Source organism: Schistocerca cancellata, chromosome 9 (assembly GCF_023864275.1).
Source record: "Schistocerca cancellata isolate TAMUIC-IGC-003103 chromosome 9, iqSchCanc2.1, whole genome shotgun sequence".
NCBI classification, from domain to species: Eukaryota; Metazoa; Arthropoda; class Insecta; order Orthoptera; family Acrididae; genus Schistocerca; species Schistocerca cancellata.
In genome coordinates, this window is record NC_064634.1 from 428623879 (window position 1) to 428629703 (window position 5825).

General features: G+C 45.2%; 1 non-coding gene across 1 annotated transcript; it reads left to right on the forward strand.

Annotated features, from left to right (window-relative positions):
• The first annotated feature begins 4252 nt into the window (after positions 1 to 4252).
• Positions 4253 to 4326, forward strand: Trnat-ugu (transfer RNA threonine (anticodon UGU)). The gene has a single exon. It is a non-coding gene; the product is annotated as a tRNA-Thr (tRNA).
• The last annotated feature ends 1499 nt before the right edge of the window (positions 4327 to 5825 follow it).

Below are 5825 nucleotides of genomic sequence, written 5' to 3' on the forward strand. Positions count from 1 at the left end.
CCATGTTTAGGTGTTGCTTCTTGCTGACGTTTGGTCTAGAATTTCTTGTTCTCACGGAAGTGGACAATGAATGGCCATGAGACGTCTCCAAATACATGTCGATACACAGAACTGCAGAATACAGGCAACGGAAAATCAAGTCGCACGTCAATCAGTACCGCCTCATTCTGCAAAAGTAACTGCGTGGTGCGAGTTGACGGCATCGTTTGAGGAGATGGGTCCTGCGGAACCTGTTATCTGTACCGTCACTGATAAATACAATGTGAACTTTATATGCACCAATGCCATTCAATTCCTTTAGCAGTGTGAATGTGTGCGTACGATCGTTCTTAGGTAAGATGGCGCTCTTATTCACATTGCATAGCCAGTGAAGCAGATGCTGCAGAAGCATTTTCGAAATGCAAGAATTATCAGCTGTCATTTCCCTACAGTTTGGTCGTCCAGATCAACTGATCTTAATCCGTGTGACTTCTCCCTGTGGAGTTACCTGAAAGATGCTGTGTTCAGTTATCCGATTACACCGAAATGAAGGCAAGAATTGCGCAACACAATGTGAAGGTGACCCCCGAGACACTTAGATCTTTTGTGGACTGTGATGTTTTCCGGTGGACAGCATATTGAACATGTCCTGTGCCAGTCTGACGACTGATAGAAACCGATTTCTTTTACCGAGCGAGGTGGCGCAGTGGCTAGCACACTGGACTAGCATTCGGGAGGACGCTGGTTTAATATCGCGTCCAGCCATCCTGATTTGGGGTTTCCGTGATTTCCCTAAATCGCTCCAGGCAAATGCCGGGATGGTTCCTTTGAAAGGGCACGACCGACTTCCTTTCCCGTCCTTTTCTAATCCGATGAGACCGATGACCTCGCTGTCTGGTCTCCTCCCCCAAAACAACCCAATGTGGTGTCACCGCCAGACACCACACTTGCTAGGTGGTAGCTTTAAATCGGCCGCGGTCCACTAGTACATGTCGGACCCGCGTGTCGCCACTGTCAGTAATTGCAGACCGAGCGCCACCACACGGCAGGTCTAGAGAGACGTACTAGCACTCGCCCCCAGTTGTACGACGACTTTGCTAGCGACTACACTGACGAAGCCTTTCTCTCATTTGCCGAGAGACAGTTAGAATAGCCTTCAGCTAAGTCCATGGCTACGACCTAGCAAGGCGCCATTAACCATTTCTGGAGAGAGTCTCACTTGTATCATCAAGAATGCTGTATACAAATGATGGATTAAAGCTAAGTATTCCTGGAGCTACGTACTTTTCTTTATAGCATTCATAACGTATCCTGTTTCAGACCTCACGCCAGCCGGCGTGTGTAACGCATGCATTTCGGCTACTTCCGAGTGGCGTGGCTGTCTTGCTACGCCACAAAACCCAACCTAACCCATTGTTGTTTTAGAGTTTTTGGCCCCAGGACAACTAAAAACCGATGTCACTATTTTTTTTATACGGGTTTCGGCCCCAGGACAAACAAAAACTGATTTTCCCATTGGACGTGGTACAGCCTTGGCCTAGTGCACCTATTATTAACAATGCTACAACTGTTGATTACCGAACTTGTCCAGTCATACACACAGAACGGTATGGCTGGTGAAATGTTCAACTCAAAACTATTGCCATCGTATTGCGATTCATCCGTCGTTTGTAGCTGGCCCCCTTTACGTTAAGACGCTCTTTGTTCCGTGACGATTCCCCCTGAGGAATATGCTGTCCAAATTTGACGTCATTATGAGCAGTTGTTCTCTTTCTACAGAGTTTTGAAACTGGGAGTGATTCTGTAAAGTTTGGAAGTCAGGAGAGAGGTCCTGTCGGAAATACAACTGCGAGTGTTAGTCTTGAGTCGTAACCTCGATAGCTCGCTGCCTCATGATGTCAACTGAGGAGCTATTTGAGTAAGAAGTAGCGGCTCAAGGATCTGAGAAGTCGACAAACGGCCAGGAGAGCGGTGTGCTGACCAAATAGCCCTCCACGCCGCAGGTGAATGACGACATTGGCAGAGGATGACACGGCGGCCTGATCGCGGAGTTTAGTTTTAAGCGCACTGAACAAACGTACATGACCAGTGGCGTTGCACTGAACTGTCTAAGGAACTACTGCACGTTTATTGCATTTCTTTTCTCCAACAATTTTCTTTGAAAAAATGCGGAATTTCTTGTGGGATATCGTGGAATATTCCCACTTCAGCCCCACAGCTTCATGAAGTTCCTATAGATGGCGGCGCTATAAATAGCCTTCAAAACGGCGTCTGGTATGTTACAAGCAGAGAGTTGTCAATGAGTTACTTTTGGCGGAGTACCAGAACATCGCAAATATTCACAGTCGCTTGCAGAATGTCTACGGAGAGCTGGCAGTGAACAAAAGCACAATGAATCGTTGATCGAGGCGTCTGTCATCATCGCAACAAGGTCGCGGAAACCTGCCCGATCTCCCGTTTATCGGCCGGCCGCACACAGCTGTGACTCCTGCAGTGTTGGAACGTGCGGACACTCTCATTCGAGGTGATCAAAGGATCACAAACACTTTGCTGCTCAACTGGACGTCTTTGTTGGTAGTGCTGACACACTTGTCCACCAGTTGGAGTACGGAAAGTAGTGTGTCCGCTTGGTTCCTCCCCGTCTAATAGAAGACTATAAAGAGCAAACGAACTTTTCCCATTTCCAAGACGACGCAAGGCCTCAGACAAGTCTCGTAAAACTTAGTTGGACTGTTCTTCTTCATCCACCCTAGAGCCCGGATCTCTCATCTTCCGATTTCCATCTGTTTGGCCCAATGAAGGTTGCACTCTGCGCGAAGAAGTACATGGATGACGGGGAGATCATTGATGCAGCAGAACGCTGGCTTTGACATCGACCAGTAGCATGGTACCATGCAGGCATAGAAGTGGTCCAATTGAGGTGGCGTTAGATCGTCACATTAACTGGAGGCTATGTTGGGAACTAGGGCTTTGTAACCGAAAAGCGTGGGGAATAATAAGGTGTGCTGGAATCCTGAATAAAACTAACCTGCTTTTAGAAAAAAAAGTGTTGCATTACTTATTGAAAGCCTTTCGAACATCACTGATTACTAATAAAAAATTTGAAAAAGATGCTTCCATGTCGTCTCCGAATGCCACAGGTATTGTAGGGGAAGGATTACCCATTTGTCACCTCTGTCTTGAAGTCGTTACTGTTCGTCTAGTAACCTTCAGCCACTCAGATCATCATCATCATCAGCAGCAGCAGCAGCATCATCATCTTAAAAATTATCAGAATACATGATTTATCTGAACTTTGTCCTCCACTATGTCCTGTTCCGAGCTGTGTCCTTTAGCTCTTGGTGGGACAAGTCATCTCTCAAATGTATCAGCATTCCTTCATCTTCTAACTCTGCTTCATTACCCTTCTATTTCTCCTTTAAAGATGGTTTATCGCGAACGGTTTTTTCCCATAGAATGTGCGGTCGATACAGCTTTCTTTACTCTTTCTGATGTACTTCGGGAAAGCCTCTATGTGCTTTGCTCTTTCAAGTACTTCATAGTTCCTTACTTTTTCTCCTAATTTTATTTCGTCCAGTTTTCTCCATGGCCAAATGTAAAACTTTTTACATATCTCTCCTTTTTCTTCCTTACTGGTAAAGCTTCTGTCTCATATTTTACTACGCTCTACATAAATTCAGTCTGACTGTGAAGTTACTCGGATGCGAGTAGCAAGCCTAGGTGAACTGAAGTTAATTATTGAACGTTTTTACTGGCCACCTGATTCCGCCGTAGGAGTTGAGTTGTAGAATGATTCAAAGAATGTCTATGCTCAGTAACGGGAAATACCCAGATCATGCAATATTGGATGGAGGCGACTTTAATCCATCGCGTATAGACTGCAACGTCTATGGATTCATTGCAGACGGTGCTGACAGGTAGTCTTGTGAAATAATTTTGAACACTTTTCCCGCAAACTGTCTTGAACAATTAATTAGACAACCCACATGCAAAGGCAGTATTTTCTACGTTGCAGCTACGAGGAACATGGCTGACTTTATATGAAGATAGGAATTGTTCCCGAAAGAACAGATACCGTTGATGACCATGCAGCTTCTCTAGAATAAATGGTAATTAATCGAAACCCTCAGCTGCTGAGAGGTGTTGTTGATTTACCTCAATGAGGACAGCTGAAAAAGTGTGCCCCGACTGGGACTCTAACCCTGGATCTCCTGCTAACATGACAGACGCTCTATCCATCTGAGCCACCCTGCAGTCGCACCATTCATCTGTGTCCTCGGTGGCTCAGATGGATAGAGCGTCTGCCATGTAAGCAGGAGATCCTGGGTTCGAGTCCCAGTCGGGGCACACATTTTCAGCTGTCCTCACTGACGTAAATCAACAACACCTGTCGGCAACTGAGGGTTACGATTAATTATCACGTCTGACTTCATCGACGGTGTCAGTATAGAGCGAGGGATTAGTGATCATGGAGCCATCGTACCGACGATGGATAGTAAAGTTAATAGATTCATCAATGAGGCTAGGGGGCTATTTATGCTAGGAAGAGCAGATAAGCAGTAGTTACCATCCCCTTCCGAAAATCAATGGACACCATTTAATTCCACTATCACAGACAGGAATTACGGGGAAGCCTTTAAGCAAAACTTATTAGAAATCCGTGCTTCTATAAGAAGATCGCTGCAAAAAGCATACAACAACTGCCACCGTCATACTTAGAGAAAGATCTTACCGAGGATCCAAGAAAATTCTGGTCCTACGTAAAATCGCTAAGTGTGGCGAAAATTTGTATTCGGTCACTCCTCGACCATTCTTCTGTAGCACCGCAGAAGCTTTCGAAATGTGGTGCTACTGAAGCATGCTGAAGATTAGATGGGTTGATCATATAACTAATGAGGAGGTACTGAATAGGGTTGGGGAGAAGAGAAGTTTGTGGCACAACTTGACTAGAAGAAGGGATCGGTTGTAGGACATGTTCTGAGGCATCAAAGGATCACCAATTTAGAATTGGAGGGCAGCGTGGAGGGTAAAAATCGTAGAGGGAGACCAAGAGATGAATACACTAAACAGATACAGAAGGATGTACCTTGCAGTAGGTACTGGGAGATGAAGAAGCTTGCACAGGATAGAGTAGCATGGAGAGCTGCATCAAACCAGTCTCAGGACTGAAGACCACAACAACAACAACAACAACAACAACAACACTCCTCGACCAGTCTGGTGCGGCAATATAAGATAGCAACAAGAAAACTTAAGTTTTTAATTTGGCGTTGAAGAAATCATTCATGCAGGACGATCGTACAAATGTACCGTCATTTAACTGTTGCATAGACTCTACTATGTACGACATAGTAAATAGGCATCCTTCCCCGAGTGGGAAGCAACTGAAAGAGTCGAAAACAAATAAGACGCCAAGTCCGAGACCGCAAAATTACACACCAGTATCCTTAAGATCGGTTTTTTGTAGAATTTTTGAACATATTCTCAGTCTGAATATAAGAAATTTCCTTAAGGCAGAAAAGCTAATGTCCACAAGCCAGGAAAATATCGCTCATGCGAAACTCAGCTTTCCCTTTTCTTGCGAAGCATGGTTTTCCGAAAAGTGATTGACACGGGCCACACTGCAGACTGTTACCAGAGGTACGAGCGTCCCAAATAGTTTCCCAGATATGTGAATGTCTCGAAGATTTCTTAAGTAGCAGAAACCAGTATGTTGTCCTCGACTGAGAGCGTTCATCAGAGACACTGTTATACTCAGGAGTGCTCTAGGGAAGAGACATAGGACCGTTATATTCTCCATATAAGTAAATGGTCTAACGGACAGGTTGACAAGCTGATGATGCTGT